Raw genomic sequence first — 27552 nt, 5'->3', positions numbered from 1 at the left:
TCCCTGATTTTGGATATCAAATTCAGAATAGAAAAGAATCATTTTAGTTTTAGTTTAGTTAATATTAAGGTCCCGTTTTAGAGCAACACTACGGCTATTTTAGGAGGGACCTCGTAATTTTGAGCCGCGGTCAGATGACGAGGATGACACCTGAATGAGTAACCCTCCCTCTCCAAACTTCCACACCACACCACACCACACCAGCGGGAGTAAGTTTGACCTTGACAGATTTAGCGTGCACAAGACTCAGTTACACGACGGTTCTTCGGTGGTATCGGGTGTCGAAATTGAAACTCTATGGTTTCGAAGCCGACACCTTACCACCAGGCTACCATGTCTCCTATAAAAGAATAAGAAAATCTGAAAAGTTCTCAATAAAAGTGCGTAATATCCCATTTCTAATCTTAATTTTTAACCCTTGGTATGAATCCTCATTGAAATTTTCGAAATATTCGGAAATAGAACTCAGTAAATGATAAATGGATAGCCAGAGTATATAAGTTCTATATTTTTTAACGTAGTGCTCTTAGTATTCAGCCAGCATATAACACATGCTTTCCTCATCGAGATTTAATCAGTTTTAATAAAGTTTACAGTCTGGATGCTGGATCGGTTAAATTGTATAATATGGTATGGATGATGTCAGAAATTGTTCGAAACTTAATACAGGGCAGATCACTGTTTCGACCTAGAGCTTCCAAATTTAGCACATGGTAACTTTACAGCAGGTACACACGTATAAAAAAAAGGAAGTTTTCAAAATATTACTTATATCTTTGACTAAAAATTAATTCAAGTTTTGATTTTTTTTTCCCGAAAATTAAACTTTGAATAATATTATTGGAATAACGCCATTTTTTTATGTTTTACACCTGTATGATTTCCCCTTATGTCTTAATACAATTTTAATGGATTAAAAAAATATTTGAATATAAAATTTGTTTTCATTGTTCCAGTTACAAGATGGATACTCATTTCGACAATCGTAAATGGATTTTTGGTTTCACGCTACACTGCTGTACATTTGAGAGCAAATTTTAAAAATAAAATAAAGATCCATGAATCAAGCCAAAAACATTATGCTATGATGCATTGGTATAGAGGTTTGGATCTCTTTCATTTTGCCACCTTTCGTTGTCTAATGCACCGATATACATCTCCTTTATTCGCTGACTCATATAACATGCTTGCTCCTATGTCCGTTCACAGGTGCCCTCAACTCTGATTGGCTATCGTTACACATCAGACATTTGGATTGGGCAATTCAATGACTAAATCAGTGCATTCCATACTGTTGAAATTAAAAGCGGACCAAATGTGTGTCTCCGCTTAAAATTCGCCCAAAAAGTTTGACGTAAATTCTTTATTTACTGAATTATTTTATCATCAATTTTTCAAAATTATTTTTGAACTATTAGTTAAGCTTTGATAATGAATAAACCCAGGAAGAAGAAAAAAAAATAACAATAAAAGATATTTTTTAACGTTATTTATAGATGACATCTACTGATTTCCATTGTAAATACGTTCTTCGTGTTCTTTCAAACACTGTTAGGGAAAAAAAAAATATAGTCATATTGTGAAGATATCAGCCGGATACAAACAGTACTTCGATAAATAAAAGATTAAGCTGTGGGCGAAGTCAAAGATACATTTTAAAACCATTTTGATTAAAAAATTTTCTTAGACAGGAACATTGCAATTTTGATTTCCAGTAATGCATAGCTAAATTGGTATTGTATTCAAAATAAACGCAATTTGACATTGAAAATTCCCATTGGATTCGGTAGAGTATCTAGTAAAAATCATCAGTGGTTAATGTCATATTTCGATGTAAGGAGCTGGAGTTGAAAGTTTATTATTAAAAATGCTTTTACGCCTTGCATAGTTTCATTTATATAAGAGTAAGAAGGAAGATGGCCAAAATTTCAAGGAGTGACGGAGTAGGACCAAAGTGAGACTTTGTGGCCAAAAGCCAAATGATTTAGGAGAGCACCATCTTAATACTCGATATCTGAATTGATGAGTTTCATTGGTGAATCCTTAGCAATTCCTATTCTCCACCTAAGCAATTTCTTTCTCCTGCAGTATTTGAAAAACCTATTTTTAGAAACGCCTATCGATTTTTTCTGCAAACTTTGTTACCAGAATATGCGTTGCATCTACTAAGCCCGCCAGGTAATTTCAAAATGCACCAAATTATTCTATTTTTGCTGTGAATCTTTCACTACAGTTGACGATGGTTTATTGAAACAATTCTATGATTTCACTCGTTAGTTGTCGCTGACAATATTTAACATTATTTGGGACACACGCCAATTTTCCAATTAAAGGACTCTTTCTCCGTTACAATTAATGGACAGTAGAAATAGTATCATCTAATCAAATAGAAAGTGTGAATCACAGGCGTGAGTCATGGCAGCGAACGAGCTGAACGGTTTTCTTTTTATTGTGTTACTGAATTTCGCGTTCGCATTTCACATTTCTTCATTTGTTATATTGAGAAATCTGCTCTTTTGTTATGATCTACAATTTATTTTATAGTCGTCGCAATCTTTCTTTTTACACTGCATGGCAATATCAATGTTTTGCTTATTTTTAAACTCACACACACACTCACATCTGAATTTATAAAAAATACTAATTTAATAAAAGACAGCTTTTATTGCCTTACAAGAACGTTTGTAATATTTTCGAATTCGAAAAAATAATCGTTTAAACGTTTTTCTGTAATTTGTGGCATTGTGATAAAATAATCAAAATAACTTTTTCATCAGGAATAAAAGTATTATTTCACAGAAATAAAATAATTCTACTCTGGAAGTCGGAGCCTATTTTACGATGCTACTCAAATATACCGCCTTCTGACTTGATAATTCTGACTGAGGACACTATTTAAATCAAATACTCACTTATATGCTTTTGTTTAACCCATATTTTCACCTAAGGTAAAATTTTATTTTTGATTTTATAATTTTAATTTATTTCATGCAATAATTTATCAGAAAAAAATTCGATCAATCGCATGTTATTTCCAGTTCATAGCGTATTATTAATATTTTACTACGATTTTTACTGAGAAAACTCAGACAGAAGCGAGAGTTACTCTAATCTGTAACGAAAAGGTTACATCTTCCAAAAAATATTTTAAGGTAAGAAGTTGTTTCATATGTTTATAGTTAAAAAAATTGAAATTCAGTTATTCAATGATTTTAAGATTGACTTTCAAAATTTCATTTAACAACTTGCACATTCACCATGTGTAATATATTTTTAAGGCGTACGATTATTTCCATAAAGTTTATTATTGAAGGAATTATGTTAAAAAAAAACACACAACTTCTATCTATTTCTATTTCAGTTAAAATTGTACAGTTAAGGACTAAATGTCATATTTTAAATATTTTTTTTATAAATTATATCTTTTTTTCTTCTGCTGTACGAAGTATTGTAATTGTCAAATTATTCAAACTCGAGATTTTGCACGAACGGCAACTCCAAAATGCAAAAAGACTGCTGAAATTTGGTATATGTAATTATAATTAAATTTGTAGATTCTTATAAAATTTTGAATGAAACTTATTAGTAGGAAGTCCAGCTTTCAAATACCAGTGATAGCTACAAAAGGCAAAGAATTAGACACATAAAATTTGGTACACAGGTTTAGCATCTAAAATATAGACGTTTATCAAATTTTGAACCAAATTCATCAAGCAGTTGTCCGTCTATCAGTTGGTACTTTCGCTTGCATGTAAACGTAATAATTCATAAAAGCAATGACTTAAATCAATGAAATTCGGTATGTCATCTTATGACTACAGCTGTAATTTTGTGTCAAATTTTAATTCCAATTCGACGTGCAAAAAGGTGTCCAAAATACAGCTTTAGATTCAATAAAAACGCAAGTTTTACGTCTCTGATCTGAATTTCATAAATATCGTTCCCCACTACCATCCAAAATATTTCCAACATTACCAAGGTCCACATTTTATGCGGAGGAAGGTGAATAAGACATTTATTAAGGAGCATGAGAGAAATTTTGATAATTTGGTTCTATTTCTTACAATTTTACATACATAACTCCCTACTTTAGAATTTTGTTATAGAAAGTTCAATCAATAACCACATAATATTGGTTCAATGATATGCATGTAAATATGAAGTCCATCTTATTCTTCATACGTAATTCTTTATACGTAATGAAACACAGGTTGACAACTAATCCTGTACTTCAAAAAAAACTTCTTTCTGTAGCTAATTTGCCATTCCGAAGTGAGATGAAGATGAAGAAACAAGCTTTCGTATTTTACTGAAGGCCACTTATAATTTGTCAAATGATTGGAATTTGGCAATACCCATATCACAAAGAACAGTAAAATTGTACTTAACGATGTTTGATTGCGGACATATAGTTTAAATTGGTTTCAGCCCTATATAAGCTGTGGTATTTTTGTAATCACCATGTGTAATGTGTGCATCAAGATCTATAAAGAATTCTGGAACAAAACCATGCAAACTATAAACCTCCGTAACCTCAAATAACTACCAAGTCTGCATTCATAATGTCCAGTCAACGCAGTGTTACTGTCTTTGCAATGATTTGACGATCCTACTAACCCATCTTTAATGCCGGCCATTCAGTGTTTGTATTCTTACCATTGGAGGCTCTGTGTCATACATTCACCCATTGTACTAGACAGACCCTCTTAAAGGAGATGCCCTATTATTCGTCTGTATGACAATACAAACTTGCGCGTCACTGTCCATTGGTTGGTCTTTTCGTGAATACCAACTGACTCCTTCCTCCTTTGTTGTAGACAGTTTAAAAGGGAGGATGTTTTCTTACTTGCTGGAAGCAGACATAACTTTTTCCGAACAATAAAATGTTGTCGGATATTTAAAAATTAGAAAATCATTTTGGTTTTATTGTCATCTAGTAGTATCGCTTTGATATCAAAGTTATACAGTTCTGATTACAAAATTTATGTGAATTATAAATAAAATGACATTACTCCAAGATGGCCATTTTGTGAGAAAACCGATTATAGTGTTCTTAATGTTAGGCCTGTCAAATGCACAAATTTCTAGTCATTGTTTATTAATTTTTTTTCCATGTCTGTCGTTTATTCATTAGTTTTTCATACTGTTTTTTTTTAAACCCTACATGCTTGCCTTCATCACTGTAATTTATAACTGCCACCGACTTGAACTGAATGGTGTCTAATTTATAATGTAAATTTTAGTTGGTTCATTTTCTGAATATGCGTCTGACCCTTTTTGTCATTGTTGATCTTACGAACACCTTCTTGCCTGCATTTGGCATTCAAAATCCCAATTTTATATTCTTAAGTCGGCTATTTAACTATTCATTCAACCCATTTCTGCAATCGATCATTCAATCGTAGCAGTCTTGCCGTCTGAGACATCTTTATTCACTTGAATGGCTAGTCACTCTCATTGGGGTCTCATCACTATTCATCTACATGACAAGTTTTCGATGGCCCATTTCGCAAATGTTTGACCGACCCTTCTTTTTTCGCTGTAGACAATTTAAAGGGTGACTTAGGGTGCTTCCTACCTATTGGTCGTAATCCTACTTTTTCGAGCTTTAAAACTTTGACTAGATATACACCAATAAAATTCTTCAACTGCAGGATATAAAAATAAAAGTCATCTCGTTTTATTATCATAATCAGTAGATCTAGTAGTATCGAACTTGAAGTTACATAATAGTAACACAAAAAATCACATGGTGTGATAATAATCATTCCGTTCTCAAATAAGCATTCTGTATAAAACTTGATTCTCGTTATTTTCAGCGCAAAGATTCTTATCCATGATTTATTAATTCTCCCATGAGTATAGTTGTTGTCCATTCATTGTGTTATATAATCATAAGGTGTATTGTCCTACGTAGGCTTTCACCATCGCTACAAATCACTACCAATGATTTCCTTCAGCATTTTCTATTTAGTAAATTTTGATGGGTCCATTTTGTGAATGCCCGACTGATGTTTTCCTAATCATTGATAATCATAAGATCTCCTGGGGGTTCCCTAGGGATCTCGGTCAAAATCCTGATTCTATGCTTTCACGTCCAGTCAACTTGACACAGCTTCCAATGTTTGTCAATTCTTCCAATGCATCTCTGCTACCAATCATTCTAGCTTTGCATTCTTGTCATATGAGGCGTTTCTCACCCGAGTTCATTCAATATAAGACTAGCCACTTGTTGAGGATTTCTTCGCTATTCGATTACATCGCATGGCAAATTTTGGTTGGTCTGTGAGCATCCAACTCTTTACCTTTGTTATAAACAATTTGAGAGACGGTGGGGGGGGGGGCTTCTTAAATTCTTGACGCAATCTCTATTCCGAGCAGTAAGTTTTTGAAGGGTGTAAATCTTATAATATAAACCCTTTTGCCGAATCTTATGATATTTTTCAATAGTTTTAATCAATGCGTTTATGTACATGCGCGTTGCGATGATATTAAATATGTTTTCTATGTGAACGCCGTCTTTGCTATAAATACGAATAAATTTTAAATAAGCATAATGTAAAGGCAGGTAAGAAAATCAAACCCAAAGCATTTCTATATACTAAGAAATTTCAGACTCACTGGTGTAGCGGAGGCGTCCGGGATTTAATAGGATCTTTTCGCCACTAGCCAACGTTAGTGGCTTTGCAAATATATCATTATTGTTTCGTCCTTTCATCGTAATTTTCTTTTAATAGCGGCATATGACACTAATATTTTGTTTCCATGGTACCCCCTAAGACTGATGCCAGGGACATCTGTGCACTCCTTGATCCCCGGTCACTATGCCTCTGTTCAATCTAGACGTTCAATCGATTTAAAGTTTTTTTTTTCAACCCTTAACTCTGAGTTTCTTTATACCGAAGGAAGAATGATCGGAAATCAATTAAAAACAAGACTAGATAAAATCACACACGAAAATTTGACATTGACCTTGCGATGGCCAATAATCACTCACAGCAACAATGATTATTTGCCACTGTAGGTCGTCTACACCCTTCTCAATACAGCAAAATGTTTAGATTCAATAAAAGCATTTCCAAAATTAAAAACTAACATTCTAGTTTATTCATCTGAGTCCATTTTAAATCATTCAGTAATTTTAAAATCTCTTTTACAAGCTTAAATTTGTCATTGTGAACAACTAGTGCATTCACCTTTTGCTGTATTTCATTTCTGGAGCACGCGATGTTCTGGAAAATGTCAATGCCGAATCAATCAGATTAAAGAGAGCAAGCCAAATATTTTACATAAAAAGACAATTAAGGCTGAAAACTTACGTGCTGTTGGATTAAACTCGCCATTTTTTTTTTTTTTTTTTTTTTTTGCAAAATAAATGAGTTTGCATTTCGTGATATTGAATGCATAGTTGTACAATATTTCGTTGCACATTTGCTGTTAGGAAATTTATTCACATTTTATTTTTACTTTTTTAAAAATACTTTTAAACAAATTCAGCCACAGGAGATTCAGCCATTTAACTTGATGACGGATTTAAATTCACCGATATTATAAAAACATTTTTATTTATTTCGTTTTACAAATGGAGAATCGATAAGCTCTTTTAAATATAACTATTTTGCAACAAATTTCTCGAGTATTATTTCGAAAGAATTAAGTGCTCTACAAATTTCGACAGAAATTATTTTGACAAGAAGGCATTAAAGCTAGAAGAAGGTTTTTCTATATAAATATCCTATTTATTATTAATCGTCCATCTGTCCATTTAATCAACAAAATTTTATCCTAAATTAAAAGCTAATTTGGAAGGATTATATTTGCAATTCAAATAAAATGTAAAAGAATGTCGAGCAAACGATTTTATTTTCAGCTTGCACCTTCAATCATTTGGAGGAAATACAACTTTTTCTCTGAACCTCCTTAAGAAGTTTTCATATCTGACAGTCCTTTGTAAAATTTAATTCTTCACACAATGTTTCTTTTTCTTATAATTGTGTGAAATTGGGAACTGAGCATTCTTTGATTCCGAGAAAGTTTTCATTAAAAGTTCAACTTTTCAATCCAATTCTGTTGTGTAAAATATCGATATCACTTTTTAACTTTCTTTTACACATAGTATAGGAGAAAGTATAATAATCGTCAAAAAATTCGAACTCGAGATTTTGATGAATTTTTACATTTCAGACCTCTGAGTTCAAAAATACATTTCTGGAAAACGTCCGTCTGTCTGTGACAAAGTTAACTCATAAACACCTTGAGTTAAAAAGCTGAAATTTGGTATACTGTCTTTACACCAAATTTGCAAATTTCTGTCAAATTTTGAGTAAAATTTGTTCCGAGGAAGTTCATCTGTCCGGCTGCTCGAATAGAAGTTAACAAGATAATTACAAAACGAAGAGAGCTAGACAGATAAAATTAGGTACACAGAATTAACATCTATAGGATATACACTTAATAAATTTTGATACATATACACTTAATAAATTTTGATACATATACACTTAACAAATTTTGATACATATGCACTTAACAAATTTTGATACATATACACTTAACAAATTTTGATACATATACACTTAACAAATTTTGATACATATGCACTTAACAAATTTTGATAGACAAAATCCAACTATGGGTTAACTGTCTATCGGTTTGTACTTCTAGAAAGATGTAAACGCGATCATTCAAAAACTCAATGGCTTAAAAATATCAAATTTGATTCGAGATTATGTGACTACCAGCCAGTTTTGTTTCAATCGTTTGAGAAAAACTTGTCTCAAATATAAAGTCTATTTTTGGATAGTATTAATGCATGTCAGGAATTAATTGTCAAATAACTCGCCAAGGATGACACGATGGATTCAGTAAAAATACTAAATTCATGCCAAAAGTAAATTTTTCTTAAGTATCGCACGCCACTGCCATGTAAGGCGTTCTCTGGCAAATTAAGTGTATTAGAGAGTGTGCGAGAAAGTTTTTGGGGGACCATTCCAGCAAGATTTTTGTTTATCTTTCAAAATATCGTAAATAATAAAGGAGTGTGCAGCCACTCCTTAAAGGGGCGGTTTTAAATAAGGGAACTGTGGAGTAATTAGGATAGTTCTTGGCCAGGCTTAGAATTCTTTTTCTACCTCCTCTTGTTTTTGCAACAAACACATTAAAATTTGGCCCTACATATTACTGGTAATATCTCAATCGATACCCAGTTATAGTCCCATTGCGGGAGAAAACTTTCCACATTCATCATCAGAGACAGTACTCTTTTAAGCAAGAAAAATTCTCAGAAGAAGGTATTTTTATTTTTCCAGTCTGGTTCTTTAACACTTGGTACATTATTCTTATCAAATTCCTTGAACTGAAAAAAAAAAAAGGAGGAAAGTTTGTAGATTATTAATGTTTTCACACACATACAAGTTCTACGGTATCTAGGATTTGTTCTAAACTTTCAAATACGGCTTGGTCATGACGATTTCTGGTGGCCAGTATTGGATAATGCATTATAGGCATTCTCCAACTCTTCAAATACATATAGTCATGAGCTAGCTCATGTAGAATTCTCCTTAGCTGGACATCACATCCTCTTGTATGATTAATCTGTTTCATGACCGGACTTTATGTTATAGAACTGAAAGCCTGACTTCCTAACTATATGATTCTGTTTGCTAATATGAACTATAGTATTCTTCCGACAATAGAGCTTTCGTTTCTGATGGGTCATTGAAAGCTGTATATCTTCATGATTGATGTGTTTTAAGGATTGTTCATTATTGAAAAATGGTAACCTAAAAGCAGAATTTCCTTACAGAAAAATCTCACATGTTGACATGAACTTCACTGGAATACAATAGAAGTAAGGCAGGGATTTCTTGTTTATGATCCCATTTGTTAACAAGAAATTTATTAGTCCATTCAAAAGAAACGTTTCTCTCTATCATTGATTATAATCCTGTACATCTGCATGATTGAACGCCGGCTCTCCGCGTTGGTTGGTTCTAACCCAAAGCAGGATTCCCTAATCTTCCATTTGCTACCATGAGCTTCGTTTGAGTAGGCTAGAATTAAGGTATGATTTTAAACTGCGTGATCCCATTTGTTAATATGAGCTTCAATTAAGTAAGGTAGATAATATAAAATTTCGCATCTTCGTTGGTCATCATATTCGCCCCAAATCTGATTAATCTGATTCATGACTGGACTTCATGTTATAGAACTAAAGGCATGATTTTCTAAGTATGCCATTCCATTTGCTAATATGGACTTCAGAAATGAAAGTATTCTTTCAGCACAAGAGCTTCACTCTTTGATTGGTCATCGGACGCTGTACATCTGCATGGTTGACTGTATAGTACTAAAAGGTGGTAATCTAAAAGCAGGGTTTCTTTAAAGAGTAATCCCATAGGCTGACATGAACTTCAATGGATTTCAATAGAAATAAGGCTGGGCTTTCTTATTGGGCGGTCCTATTTCCTCTGCCATTGGTCAGCCATCTAACAGTGTACATCAGCATGATTGAACATAAGCAAAGCTTTGATAGGTGCTAATCTAAGGCAGGATTCCCTATTCGCTCATGAGTTTTTCTAGAGTAAACAAGAGTTAAGATGATTTTAAATTGTGTGATCCAATTTGCTAACATGAGCTTCAATTAAGTAGAGAGCTAAAATGAAGCTTTCTATATGATTCCATTTGGTTATGTGGAATTTACTTGACTGAGTGTTGATGGTATAGTTGCATTTTCATCGGTCATCAGACATGAAAAGTTCTTTGAAAAAGATTATAATAAACACTTAAATAAAATTATTAGAAGAAGGTGAACAAAGTTTGGGCTTCAATAACTTGGAGTTCAAAGTTATTTGTATTGAATAAAGAAAGTATAATTTTTTTTGACAACGTTAGAAACATTTCAATGTGCTCCTCATAAGCCACGCGCAACATACTGAATCAATGAGATTTCCAACTAGGTTCTAACAAGAAGTGGAGCAGCAGTACATCGTCTTAAATCTACAACGCTAGTAACGCACAGACAGATGACTGAAATTTGGTATATGGTTTTATCAGGAAGTGGAAGTTATTTATTGAGTTTTGTAGACATTAACTAGCAAGAGAAGTGTCTGTCCGTGCGTTTACATCTGAATACGATAATTGAAAGGCAAGCCAAACCCACCAGCTAGGAATCAAGCAAATTCCAAATTTCATTTATCTAACTCATTTCAGTTTTGAATTGCCTTTTTCATATACATGCGCAAGTTAACAGATGATGTGCGTGTCCTTTGAAGAATAATCCAAAATTTGATAGATATTTGCAATTCTGGAGTTAAGAAACTGCATATTAAAATATCATTTATCAACTTTACCTAATTTTTTTTAATGCTGAGATATAAACGTATGTGTAGAGAGACAATTTTCTTATGAATAAATATATAAAATTTAACGAAGAAATTCCATTTTGTCGATAAAGCCATATACCAAATTTCATTTATCTGTGTTCTACCATACACATTGACGATAGATAGACATAATTTCTAAGTGGTTTTTCTTAACCATTTAAAGGGCCATTTTTTTCAAGTCATATAATGTTAAAATATTTTTAGGTTTGAAATTAGAATAAGAAAAGGGATTCATTTAGCTTATTAGATAAATTTAATTTTATCAATTAATTAATTTGGTTAAATAATAATTAAGTAACAAATCAAGGTACATCATTTTCTGTAAAATAAAGAACTAAAGCATCTAAGTTTCTGACTTACTAAAAAAATTTGTCAGAACTTATGCCAACCTACATAATTTCATACAAAGATTGATAAATTTGGTGGAAAGCATAACTTCCCACGGCCCTAGAAAGGGTTAACTCAATGAAATCTAACTCTTGGAGAATTAATTGCTCAAATATCGAAACGGAATTTGTTTTTATTGCCTTTTCGTTTTGTTGGTTTTATATAAGAGAAAGTGAAAACAGAAAATGAACGCTTTGTCTTTTTCAGATATTTGCTTTCACAAGCCGTTTCTATTTGTGTTCAGATAGCGATTTCAATACAGAAATGCAATACAATTGGGCGCATAGAGATGGCGGAGGAGGGAAGGGTAGCAGAGGAAGAGATACTCCGGAAACGATTTTAGAGGATGCCGTGGAGTAAAAACGTAGTATATGAATATCATTTTTAAAACTGAATATGACGAAGTTCGTATAAATTTAGTTTAGTTTAGTTATATTAAAGTCCCGTTTGAAGCAACACTAGGGCTATTTTGGGACGGACCTCGCCATTTTGAACCGCGGTCAGATGAATAGGACGACACCTGAGCTGGCACCCCCCTCTCCACACCACACCAGCGGGAGGACGTTTGGTCAGGACGTATTTAACGTGCAACAGACCCCCTTGCACGACGGTTCTTCGGTGGAATCGGGTCTCGAACCTGAAACCCTCCAGTTCCGAAGCCGAGACCTGAAGTTCGTATAAATGTTACCCATACTACGCCAATGATAATAAATAGAAAGGGGAAAAAATTATATTGACGTCATTTTTCCTGAATAGAACATTAAATTTATATTCATGTTACGCACGTCGAAAAAATAAAAATGTTGACATTTGTCTGGAAATTATATTATATTATACATGGTAAGATTTTGAAACTGATAAGACAAGCGTTTTATAATGAACATAAATCCATATTCTTCTCATCCATATTCATTTCTAGCTAAAAAAAAAAATGGCATATATTAAGTTGTAATAATATTATTTTTGTTGTTTATTTTGTTGTGTATGGTATGATAACAAGTTGTCGAAGAGCTATTGAATTCAAAATAGATATTTTTTCAAAAATTCATCTGAAATTTTCGAGCGAATAAGAATTATCAGCGAGTCTGATCTTTCTCGCATATACTCTAAGAAAGATGTTACTTCAGAGATTGCCTTACATGCAATGGATGTACAATAGTTATAAAATATTAACTTTTGGCTTGACTTTAGAATTTTTACTATCGTATCATCCTTGGCGAGTTATTTAGCGATTGATCCCTGCCGTCAGATTTGTATTTTAGACAGATCAGAAATCAGATTTGTATTTTAGACACGTTTCCCCCAACCGATCGAAACAAAAATTTGACACCAAACTGCACTTGTAGTCCCAAAAACCGATACTCAACTTGATATATTTAAGACATTGCGTTTTTGAATTATCGCGTTTACATGTTTCTGAAAGTACAGACCGACAGACTCTCAACCCCCAAGTATGATTTGGCTCAAAATTTTACAGGCGTCTACAATCTAGATGTTAAATCTGTGTACCGAGTTTTATCTATCTAGCTCTCTTCGTTTTGTAATTACCGTGTTAACTTACGTTCGAACAACGGGACAAAGGTACTTCTGAACGGATTTTACTCTAAATGTGATAGAAATCTACAAATTTCGTGTAAAGACCGTATACCAACTTTCAACCATCTAGCTCAAAACGTTCGAGTCATCTATGTCACAGACGAACAGATATAAACCAAAAGTATGTTTTTCGGACTCAGAGTGTTTTAAAACGTGGATATTCATCGAAATATCGAATTCGAATTTTTTTGACATTTATTATTACTTTCTCTGTACTACGTATAAGAGAAAGTAAAAAAGCATCACATATGTCTGATTATGACGCATATTGACTCTTGCTTTATTAATATGTAGAATTAGTAATTTAATTACTTATTATTAGCAAATTATATACAAAACAAAATAAATTTTTTTTTGAAGTTTGCTTCATAAAAAAAAAAGAAAACAAAAGACAGTTTTATATTAAGATATATTCAGCATTTTAAAATTTCGTTTGTATTTTTAAGATAACAGACAAAACTCAAAGCTGTCTAAAATTTAATTTGATTAAACCTGATTTTTTTTAAAGAAATTTTTAAAAAATCTTTTTGAGGTATTGAGTAAGTAAATTTTATATTTTTCATATTTATATATTATCCATTACATTACATATGAAAAATATTAATTTAATTTATAAACAATGAGTCGTTTATTTTATGAAGATGATCTGTTGGAGAGATTATTTTTGTGAATTACACTTGAAATGATGCAAGCTGCAATTTTACCATTTATTTCCGACAGATGGCAGTACTAATCAGATTTTTAAAAATAAAACTTGTAAGGAACGGCGAAATGTTTCCTTTCCGTCATCACTTAGTAAAATATTTCGGTGAAAACATTATCAACAGAACTTAACGCTCTTGGAGATTGAGGCGTTTTTGTAACCTAGGCAGTGTATTAAAAAAGATGTTCTTTCGATGAGTTGACAAATTTAATTTCACATTCTATTTTATTTAATCAAAATGTTAATGATCTATATTAGATTATTTTTTTAATTTATTAATTTTATTATTTTAATAATTTATTTTTATAGTAGCTCTTATTTTTTTTAAGATCCGTATCTATGTAACATCCATGTTTGTAAACCATACTATGGATTTACAAACACATAGTAACATAGTTTTTAAACACATTTTTCCTCTAAATATGCCAAATGAACCCCCAACCTTCAACTTCCATTAAAATTATATTAAAATTAAATATATATATATACATTAAAATTTTTAAAAAATTGTTTAAAATAATTTTTAAGTTATATTTGACACATTTATATTCTAATATATAAGTATATAACGTTTCATAACTAATTTCATAAACCAATTACATGCAAAAAAAAAAAAAAAAAAAATCTAATAGAATCCATTATTCCTTTAAACATCGGCCGGTGTTTTTCCTGCCTGTGTTCCATGTTTTACGCAGAATGTGTCACTGGACCTGTTTCTTGCCCATTGGAAATCAAAGTAATCATACCATTTTGGGAAAAAAAAAATATTCTAATTTGATTTTTGTAGAATTTATTCTCTAACTTTTAAAGTATATTTTATAATACTTTTCATTGTTTCAGTAACAGCATTTATAAACATGCATTTTGTAATTACATTAAATGCATTTTCTTTTTTGTGTATGCTATTTCTACTATGTAAGTAAGAGTAAATTTTAAAAGTAAAACAAAAATAAATCAAAATAAGCTTTATTATATTATATATATTCAACTTCATTATATTATGTACTAAAAGTTTGAATCTCCACTTTAATTCCACTAAGGGGTGGTACGCAGTAAGAGTGCGCGTTTCCAAAATTCTTTATTCGAAATTGACCTTGACTTCCGATCCGTTAGATGCATTTTTTCCCATTAATAAGGATTTCTATTTTAATAAAATTATAAAGAAAGAATAGCACTGTAGAATCGCAAACAAAAAGTTGCCAACTTGAAAATTCTTCGTCTGAGAGCTTCGCCTTTCATACTTTCCTAATAGATACTTTAGAAGACCCTTCAAATCTTAATAGATACAGTCATAATTCTTATATTTTACAGAGCCTCCATTTTTATCGCAAAGTCCCGAATTCGTGACGAAAATCGAGACATCTTAGCATCCGTCTACCATCCATTAAGATTATCAGAAAATCTCTTTTCAGAGATGGTACCAACGTTTCAGGAAAGCAGTATTACAGATTTGTAGAACCATAATCTTTATTCTATAATATGCCCGGAAGTCAAAGTGTTAAGATTTTTTTTTCATCAATCTTCAACTAAAAAAAATGTGTTAAAATTTCGAAAACCCTTTTTTCTATTTATTATTTAAGAAGTACCTAAGTGCCAAATTTTGTATCTCTAAATTCAATAGTCTGTTGTGCAGATATTTTGAACACTTTTTATTTTATTCTATTTTTTCGTATACATAGTATGAAGTGTACAAATCATCAAACTCAAGATCTTGATGAATCTTCACGTTTTATACCTTTCTGAGTACCAAAAACTCATCATTGGAAAATATTCGTCTCTCTGCGACAAAGATAACTCAAAAACGCTTTGAGCTAGATAGTTGAAACTTGGTATACGGTCTTTATTCCAAGTTTGTAGCATTCCATCAAATTTTGAGTAAAATCTGTTCAGAGGAAGTAAGCCTGTTCGAATATAAATTAATATGATAATTTCAAAACGGAGAGAGCTGGATAGATAAAATTTGGTATACAAATTTAATATCCATAGTCTATACACCTATCGAATTTTGAACTAAATGCACCCAGAATTGGTTGTCTGTCGGTCTATAGTTTTAGAAACATGTAAACGCGATAGCTCAAAAACGGAATAATTTAAATACATATCAAATTTGGTATGGGATTTTATGACTACAGGTGTAGTTTTGGGTCAAATTTTGGTTGTAAAAAACGCGTCTAAGAACACAATTTTGATTTTTGGACACTATTAACCACATGTCAGGGATTAATGGCCAAATAATTCGCCAAGTACGCCACGATAGATTCAGTAAAAAGGCTAAATTCATATCAAAGATTAATATTTCGTAACTATTGTATGCCAATGCCATGCTTGGCATTCTCGGGATAAAACGTTTATTGCATGAAAGTTTTAAGGAGGCCACGCCCACTGATTTTTATTTTTTATCATATATATGACGCAAGTTACGGATAGTATGCCAGCCTATAAACAAGCATTCCTTAAAATATCAGTAATTATTTTTAACCAAATCAAATCTCAATAATAATTTCACGCGCATAATGCAAACAAACACTGAATAATAAGAATTAATGATTTTTTTTTAAAAAAAAAAGCTCTATTCTGAAATATGACGAACAATTTGCAAATTTCTAGGGCAGATTTCATCTAAATTATTTTGAAAAATTTCATCACAGCTCTAATTTCGAGTCATTATTTTTAACACAATTTTTTTTTCTTTCCGAATTTTCATGTGTGTGCAATATTTTTTCCTTTGTTACATGACGTCATGAAACACCTTCCTTTATGTAACAAATCAAACAATATGCATAATGTCTCATTTGTAAATCAATTACAAACCGCCGATCTTCGAACAAACTTAATGAATTAATTAAAAGTACACTTTTCAAGGAACGTAAACAACACGCAATGTATTCTTAGAATCCAAATATTTTTCACGCTTTTATTTAATTTCATGTTCATGTTTAGAAAAAATGGTATTTTGTAATCGAATTTTCCTCCTCCTGATGTACTAGGAATTGTGAATTTTTATAAAGTTTAAAAGTTGAGCTCTTTATAACAGCTTTTATATATTTTCAGAAATCAGTTATTAATTTTAATGTAAATAAAATTCATACTGATTATGTATATGCGCTTATTCTCCACTTCTTTCTAAACAATTGCATCGAATTCAATCAGATTTGACATAATAAAGAATATTATCAAATTATCAAAAGATGTAAATTAATTAAATATTCAGCTAATCAGAAAAATTTTTTTTACCTTTTTCACATTTTGAACTATTTTGCTACTCTATTTTTTAAAATTTCTCTTTTAATTTAATACGTTTTTGGGAATGCTTTAACTGGTCTTAAAGAGAAGATTTAAAGATGCTTAAAACTAAGCTTAAGTCATTCGCTCAATCGGAGACAACCTTTCTAATACTTCAGCATTTGCGAATGAAATTTTCAATACTAATATAACAAATATTAATAACTTATGGAGTAAATTATTTTTGACATTTTTAAAATCATGAGGCTATAATACATCGGCCGCAGTGCACGATCTTATGTGTAGCGGCGGCTCAGTTTTTCATTTCTTAATAGATGCTATGGCAAATGAATGGTTTGTCTTTTTGCTTTCTCGTATGCGAGGTATATCACTGACTCTCCGACCCGCCCGAAGGCACACGGAAAAATAAAACTGAATGACCGGACCGTCGCTACAGCAACATTGGCGGGTTTGTTTAGTTTAGTTTAGTTTAGTTTAGTTATATTAACGTCCCGTTGTAAAGCAACACTAGAGCTATTTTGGGACGGACCTCGTCATTTTGAACCACTGTCAGATGACGAGGACGACACCTGAGCTGGCATCCCCTCTCCATACCACACCAGCGGGAGGACGTTTGGCATGACGAATTTAAAGTGCAACAGACCCCCTTACACGACGGTTCTTCGGTGGAATCGGGTCTCGAACCTGAAACCCTACGGCTCACAAGCCGAGACCTTACCACCAGGCCACCGCGGCCTCTGCAACATTGGCGGGAACTGTGGTTGAGTCGCAAGGGCCACGGTACAATCCTTCCCTAAGGAAGTACGTCCCGTCATCGATGAGATAAGCCAGACTCAAACCTTTTCGAGTACCCTGCAGAGTGGCGAGAACCAACCACCATGCCGGAAGCTTCTCTTCCTCATTTCGATGGATGGTATAGAGAAAGTATAGAAATCTTCAAAAAATTCGAACACGAAATTTCGACACATCTCCTCGTTTCAGACCACCCTATGTTCAAAAAACACATTTTTGGAAGATGTTCGTCTGCGACAAAGATAATTCAAGGACGCTTTGGGTCAGATGAATGAAATGTGGTACGTGATCTTTACACAAAATTTGGTGATTCCTGTCAAATTTTCAAATTTGAAATTCAAATCAAATTGAGCAATTTATTAAAAGAAGAATCTCTTACTGAGCACTAGATATGGCCACAAAATTAACTGAATTTACTATTTCTATAAATCATAATCTAGAAAGCCCCGACAATATTCTTTTTCGCGACTTCGTTTTTTACCATAAAAAAAATTCTGGAATCTATTTTAATTAAAAATAAATGACTCGCTACCTCAAATATTTGTATGATCTTTCTCTTGATAGACTTTCACCACATGCTCTCATATTTCACCCCCTATTCCGTAACCAACCGATTAGAACGTAGCTAGTCACATTTCCCGGACCAATCGAAGACGAACTCTCCTCCAACCTTCACACGTGCCTTGAGTATTAATTAAAAAAAACACACTTTCCTCAGCTCCAAAAAAAGAAAAATAAATAAATAAATAAAAATACCGCGCAAATGGTTCAAAATAATTTTTTTGTCCATGCCATGTGGATCAAAGGTTGGACATCAGAAATTCCCCATAGGAATCAATCTACCAAGGCGGGGAGCGTGCGACAGCGGGTTACATGTATCAATTACAACAAGGACGTTTCAATCAATTAATTGTTCTCCCTAAATTTAGATGGGAACAGTATTTCACATCAGAGCCCAAGCAAGGTCGGAAGATGAAGATTCGAGCTATTCCAGGCTCTTAGGACACGTGTTGCCGGTTGTGGACTCGCGTGGCTTTATCTGTGCTATAAACGATAAAAGGCGACAAGCCAACTTGGTTTGTTGTGGTTGTTCATTTCCGACTTTTCTGCTGTCATTCAGTGGGATGAGGGTCACGTGTAGAGACGCGTGTGATTGTGACGTGGAAGGATCCTTTTGAGTTTTTCTGGAAGCAGAAATTGGGGGGGGGGGGGATTGGGTTTTAGTTTATCGCGACCCTATGTCCTTTGTTTCATCACTTTGCCCTTTGAAGATTGATTTTGGTTCCTTATATACGGTGTTGTCCTTGGTGCCTTTTCTTCTTTTTCTTCCTGATTCGGAATCAGGGCTTTTTTTGACTTACTTGTTTTTTCTAGAGCATCAGTTCTGATTTTTTTTTCTTTCAGCTTCTATTTTCTATTCTTTTTTTTTTTCAGTGAAAAACGAGTGAGAAAGAATCTATATAAGATTTAGGGCCCTTAAGAAATGAAAATCTCGGGATCCTTTTTCTCTCACACTGAATATTATGTAATTATATTCACTTATTCAATTTTTTTTAAATTGATTTTCATTTAATCTTTATGTAAGTTATTTCTAAATAGCAAATTTTGTCAAACCTAAATCAAGCACTTAATAGCACATCACTTTCTAAAAAGTTGAATTCAGTATATCGTGAAAATGTAAAAATATCTCAGGGAAAATTTACTTTTAAATATAACTGAAGTTTAAAAGCAATTTTAAACAAAATGGGCAAAAAGGAAATAACAAAACACAATCTAAATAATGTTTAATAATTGGATCGGACAGATTTTAATATAACTGAAATTTAAAGATAATTTTAAACAAAATAGCTATAAAAACCAGGAAATAACAAAACACAATTTAATAATGCTTTATAATAGGATGGGAGAAATTTATAATTTCAAAGCATCCTACTTTTTAGAATTATAGAATAATATATTAAATAATGTAATCTAAAATTATAATAAATAAAATAATACAAACTATAATCTTATAGTACATAAAATATAATCTATAAAATAATATAATCTTGCAAATGATAATTAGGTGATTTTGTAAATGATATTATTACAAAAGTGTTTCCTGAATACCTTTATTGAAAAATAATTGAATTTAATTGAATAAGTTCGATTGCACAACCTTTATAATTAAGTGAAAACACAAAATTAAATAATTTTTAAAATACTGAAAAAAAACAAAAAAAACATCGAAAGTTCTGAGCTTTTGAATAATTACCTACTTGACCAATTGAATTTTTTAGGCCCTGTATATAAGATACAGAGGGTAATATGCTTGCTTTATATCAACTTAAAATTATGATAGTTGAAGAAATGTTAAATAAGATATGAAGAAACAAGTTATTAGTAATACCCATCCTGTTTCTAAATTTTTAAAAGATTTTTTTTTTTTCATATTTGACTTTCACTTTCAAAACTTAAAATTTCCCTGAATACCTTTATTTAATCTAGCCAGTGGAGATAACTAGGCCGCTTTTCTTTTTCTCTCAATCAAATCATTTTAACTCAATTTTATCTCAACTTAACAACAACAATAAAAATAACTAAATAAATCCGCAAAACTTCATTACTTTTAAGAAAATTGATTTCTAACATTTCGAATGTACATAAAAGGCATCCACCCCTCCAAAAAAATTTACAAACTTTCAAAAAAATTCAAACAGATGAAAAAGATTCAAAAATTGACACATAAAAACACAACAAAATAAGTACTTAAACAACAACACAAATGTTGCACTTTAAAGGAATAACAGCATTTATTCTTTCAATTTCTTTAAGCCACTAGCAGTTTTATTTATCATTCAGTTATGGAATTTCTTATAAGTCATGAAAAAAAAACTATATATGTTTTGTGAAATTTTATTACATATTAAACGACTAAGCTTCCTGTTCACTGCCAACCCCACCTCCGGAACGTTCAAATGAAAGTAACAATGACAATAAATTCAATTTTATAGACACTATTAATGCATGGCAAAGATTAATCGCCGAATAGCTGGTCAATTATAACACGATAGATTCTATAAATTAAAATGAAATCGAAGATTGCAAATTTCAAGTTATCATGTGAGAGCATTATTATTTTTAAGTCATTATTTGTCTTAATTAATTTAAGTCATTAACCTGTTTAAATCGGTTTGAAACAATCACGAGACTTTTCTATCGATCCCTATCTCTATATTATATATATGATTTTCTTAAACTTTCATTTTTAATTTTTCTAGCTGACAAACAAAGTTTTGGAGCTCGACCGATTTTGAGATGAAATAACAGCGATGATGTCATAGTTCTACGTCAACCTTTTAAAAACGCATCTGCTGTCAAAGAAGCATGTATAATAATAATGCAATACTGGTAAAAGCAGGCAAAAAATATATGTGATTAAAAGATGATGAAAATTGCCATTTATTCTTTATTCATTGCCTATGCGATTTTGAGCTTCAATATTCATTGCCTACGCGATTTCCAGCTTCATAACCCCCTCACCAAAACAACATCATGTGCTCACACGATAATAATAATAATAAAAAAAAACTAACCAAAATAACATTATGTTATCACGTGATTAAAAAAAGGAATTGCAAAAGAAGAAGACTTTCAAGATTATATTAATATCACAGACAAATTTCTTAAATATCCACGCTTTGATCCTTGAGGTGGGTGAGACACGGGAAGATAAGCGCATTTCCAAAAATCTTCGTAATTCTTTGACCTTGTTTTGATCACAATTATATACTTTTTCCTTCCGTCTTTTTTTTTTCTCTTTTTTTTTCCCCCTTTCTTATTTGTGGATGTCGCGTCGTCTTCTGACTTTACTATTTTATCTCACAATTACATACCAATTTCTTATACGGCGTTTGCAAGTGGCAAAAACGCTTTCACGAGTGCCACAAAGATTATTTTATATAGTATCATTAAAATCTGACCGAGATTATCTACCGTTATTAATTTCAAAATGTTATCCAAAAACTCAATAACAAATAAAAAAGAATTGCTCTGAAGTATTTTATTGTGATTTAGAATCTTTTTCCCATAATATTACGAGTTATCCACACATTTTTCCCTTTCTAAGTCCGCAAATAATCCAAGTTCACCTTATTGTTAAATGCAAACATCTCCTCTTTTCATTTTTTTTCTCTCATCTATTTTGACTAAATAAGCGCATCCTGACGCATGAGCAATAGCGCTGAGAGTTTTCGAATCCGTGAATGAACAGTAGGTGTTGCCAACTCCTATAGCTAAATAACGATGTTTTCAAGAGCCGCAGAAAAGATTGTTTATAAGCATTATTGAAGAATATCAAATATCCTACTGGAGTCATTGATACATAACCAAAGATATAAAATAAATTACTTGCTTACATAAAACATCTCACTTATATACTACTTACATAAAATAAAGCCCCAGCAATTGTCGAAAAAGCGCCATTTTCCTCCCATTCTTTATAAATTATAATCTGTATACTTTCCAGTGAAATTTTACATTAAGAAAACAAATGCTGAAATTGTAAGTAAATTTAACTAATAATATTAGCACATTTTTAAACAAATATTTTATATTGTTACATACGCCTACGACAATTTGTTAACACTTATCATTCAAATTGCTTTTATTAATTTCATGATGCCAAACATTCAGATAATTACTGAATTATATAATTCATTGAATTATTAAATTAATTTTATTAAATTACTAAAATGAGTTCTGCAGTTAATTTTTGGTACGCTGAAAGTATTAATAGCTAAAAATAAAACCAACAATAAATCGAATAGAAAAAAAAGAAGGCCAAAGAAAAAGTGTATTACTATTGGAACTAAATTTTGATACATAATAAAATAATTTTGTTACTGTTGGAAATTTCGCTTTGAACGTTGCCACATTTAATTACAATAAAAGTGTTAGAACATATTTATTTTTAAAAAAAAACGAGATTTAATTAAGATTATTTATTATTTATCAAGCATGTATTTAAGTTACAATAATTGCTCATTATTTAACTAGCAATAAAATATATATTGAAACAAATCATAACACGCAGTTAATTATAAATTAATTGGTGTAGATGTTTTTGTTTTGTAACTAAAGTTTTTTTTTTAAATGTTTAACTAAATATATCTAGAAATAAAAAATGATTGAAGCCATTTAAATCCCTCATCTACGTATTAAATTAATCGCATGCAAAATATAATTCTGTCTAATAAATTATCGTTTGCTCCTAATAAAATCACAAAAAAAAAACAACATTTATATGCTGTAAAATATCTAAATCATTTTTAATTCAGCTGCATCCATAAATGAATAACATAATTTAATAGTTGCTTTCACTGTTTTTTGAAAGAAAATTGCCATTTTTCTTTTGAGATCATACAATAAAATATGCTGGTAGCTTTAGAAAATATCCAAATAATTCATGCACTTATAATTAACATAACAAAAGGTTGGAAAAAAATTATATTTAAGATCACACACACACATACACAAATAATATTCTGAAGACATATCTCTTACTATCTTTTTGTAGCATAAGATTAAAGTAAAATTACTGATTGAAAAAAACTGTCTGAGATATAATGATATTTTTTACCAGAAGAAAAATAAATAACTTAAAATTTGATGAAACCACGAAACGAATTTGACTTGAATCAACAATGAAATGTACTGTTGCAAATATTATCTAGAAATATTTTTACATTTATTAAAATTAAGGACAAATTTCTCAATCGGAATATCGGAAAAGATTTTTTAAATTTTTGAAACGACGCAGAAAATAATTTTGTGTGATAATATTTCCAAAAAGTTGTGTTTAATTAAATTGATTAATTTTTAATTAATTAAATTAGAAATTTTAAGAATCTGAAGACTGAAAGTTTATGGAACGAAAAGAAACACTTACTTTTCTCCCGAGTAAAATCAATTTGCACCTCTTCTTAATGGTGCCCAGGGGATTTGGCTCTTATGGTGCTGTCCAGATGTCTATGATGGAGTCACAACGGATGACAAGTGTATTCAATTCGATCCTATTCAAAATTTAATAAATCGGGAGATAAACGAATTTCGAATTTTCAATTTCTTTCAAGCCTGCAGGACTAAAGTCTGACGAGAAAATGGCAGTTTCCCATTGAATGACAGGCGTCTCACAATTATCGTACCCCTAAGTCAGAAACACCTAACAGTAAAACTGTCCAACTATTCAATAAATTATTTCTATAGAGTCCTGAGGAGCACTTTCTTGAAGCAAAAAACTATACATCCGGGTTTTTTTTTCAATAAGAATATACAATATTTTACAGTTAACACTGCACCTAGGTTATTATTATCTTTAAAGTTATTCTAAGTCTTATCAATGACGAATTTCGGTATTTTGGAGTTCTAAGCAGTGGACTTTGTGAAGCTTTTCTTTTAATAAAATGTCAGTTTAGTTTCAAATTTCAACTTATTTTTAACATGTTAAGGTTTTATTTTAGATTAAATTTCTATTTTATTAACTATGAGAAGAAGTTTGTTTTTATTTATTTATTATGACCCCCCCCCCCGATTGGCCGGCATCCATTGTATTGAAGAAGGCTTCTGTGTTTATAAATATATTTACAGAAAATTAATCCGAAAAACAAAGATCCGATGCAATGGTATGTTGTAAAAAAGTTCAGCAGGCCCAATAATAAACAATGACGCTTTATTTTACAAGAAAACGCGTAAACATAGATAACAAGATATAACCGAAGCATACACAATAACTGCTGCGCACAAGCAGCAAATCGGCAATAACAACGGCCTCCACAATTGTAATAAGCAAAACTCTCAGAGAGAACCCGCAGGAAGAGAGGTTTCGCACGACTATTTAAGCCTCTTGAATCGTCTGCTACTTTCAACTACTGAGCTGAATTCAACTGCCGACTCGCTGTTGACTCAATACTCGACTGGTTGAATTCGATCCTTCAGACTTTCATAATTACTATGATAGGGCAAAGAAGTTCCTAGATTAACTGACATAACTCATATCCTAATAGAGCTATCATCAGGTTCTTGTAGTTTCTCAATTTCCTTGTCAAAGTCCCCAAATTCACCATTACGATGTTAAAATAGTCGCAAGCGTTCACTGCCCCAGTGTCTATTACTATCTGTAAGAAACCATCTTCCTTACAAGGAGACTTACTGTTTGAGGAATCAATATCACAAATTCATAATAATATTCTAATAATAAAATATATAAGAACTTGATCAATTATATTTGAGGAATTATTTAAGATATCCCAAAATTTTATAATTTGTGGAATTTCTATTTTACGGATTTGTAATACGGATTCTTTTTTTTTAATTTGACAACTAGAAAACTAAAGTTCTTTAACTGAATTATTGACGGCCCCTCTCAGCCTAGCATCCTTATCAGCTACCTAGTCTGTATAATCAGGAATATGTTATTGAGTCATGTTATATATCTATACTTATAATAAAGCTCAATGTGTGTGTGTGTGTGTGTGTGTTGGCGCTCTCCAGGCCAGGTCATTTGACATACAGCTATCAAATTTGGTACATGTATACCTTAGAGGTCGGGAATGTGCACCTGGGGTCCCTTTTTTTGAAATTTTAATTATTAATTAAAAACTAACTTTCCCGCCAAAAAAATCTTCCATTTTCCCCACCGCCAAATGAGTAAGGTTTCAATTTCTTTTTTCTCCCAACAGTAATGAGACTAGGGTTAATATTTTTCGGCGGATTATTTTAAACGAATCTGTTTATTTTCTTAATGTTTTATGCATTTAAAATTAAACTTTGTTAATTAATCCATGTTTCAGATTCATTCTGAAGTACTTTTGAATTAAAATAACACAGAATAAAGGAAATTAAAAATGTATAATCTGCATAGCGTTACCCCAACTGGCGTAGAAAAATTCACGCATTTGCGTTACCTAACTGGCGAAGAAAATTCACGCATGCGCATTGTTCTGATTGTTGTCATGACAACCACTTTCAACGGATGGTTTAAATTATTTTTAGGTTAGTTGCATGCTTTTGTAAGTAAATTGTATTTATGTTAGTTATGTATATTTTTTGTATATGCTTATAGTTTTAAGTACATCGTTTTTTAAGTAGTTTTTTTAAACCTGTTTTAGACCGATTATTTTAAACGATTCATTTTATTTTCTTAGTGTTTAATGCATTTAAAATTAAACATTGTTCATTAATCGATCTGTTCATGATGAATCTGAGAAAATTTTGTTGACAAATTCTTGAGATATTACATAAATTAAGAAAGATATTCTTTAGTGCCCATAAAGTTTAAACGCTCAGTGACTCTATTATCAGTAATCATATTATTAAAAAAATGCTTTGTTTCAGTAAAAAATATTATTATATTAATTGCAGATTAATCATTTACACTTTAATTTAAAGCATAAATTCTACGAGGGGTAACAGAAAATGAGAGAGATACATATCACGTTATGACTGAAGGCCTTTATAATATTATGAGTGAATTATATGACTATCAAAATTTGAAGTTTTAAAATATTTTGCTGAAGAATCTATTAAAGTTGGAATTGCATAAAATATTTAATTATTAAAATTTTAATGAACATTAAGATTGGCGAACCGGCTGGTCGCCAAAGGCGGCTAGTATTTCTCATAAAAGCGAAATTTCAGAAGTTTTTCACATATTCCTTAATTCCAGGGTTGGAATAAAAAAAAAATCAGGAATTTCAGTTATATCCGAACCTTAATCAATCATGGACTAGCAATATTTTTTATTCAAGTAATCGGAACAGCATAAATTTCACAAATAAGCAAATAATGATAGCAAATACGACTCCACTGAAGTATTTATATTAAATTTATTAATAAAAAAAAGCATCAGCCTAATTAGTACAACTACGGTTTAGAATTTCATTTGCTAGTTACAGCCAGTTACACACACACACACACACACACACACACACACACACACACACGCACACGCACACGCACACGCACACGCACACGCACACGCACACGCACACGCACACGCACACACACACACACACACACACACACACACACACACACACACACACACACACACACACACACACACACACACACACACACACACACACACAGGGCCCAATGTGGAATAACAAAGCATGCCTTTTCTCTCTTCCTTTTGAAATACGAATTCACATCTTTTTGAAATGCTTTTACCTCATATATTTCATGTTTGAAAGTTAATCGTAATAGACTTTTCATTCACTTCTTCTTGTATAAGTTGTCCAAAATTTTGTACAGTAATATGATATTTCCAATGAGAATAGAATATTTTAATAATTTAAGAGCTCTTATCATTTAATATATTAATTTTGCTAAAATTCATTTCATAAAAGGGAAAAGGACACCGTTTGGATAAAAATTTACGAAATACTATTTTTGAGAATCCATAAT

The sequence above is a fragment of the Argiope bruennichi genome, chromosome 6 (assembly GCF_947563725.1).
Source record: "Argiope bruennichi chromosome 6, qqArgBrue1.1, whole genome shotgun sequence".
In the NCBI taxonomy this organism is placed as follows: domain Eukaryota; kingdom Metazoa; phylum Arthropoda; class Arachnida; order Araneae; family Araneidae; genus Argiope; species Argiope bruennichi.
Note: the sequence above shows the minus strand (reverse complement) of the source record.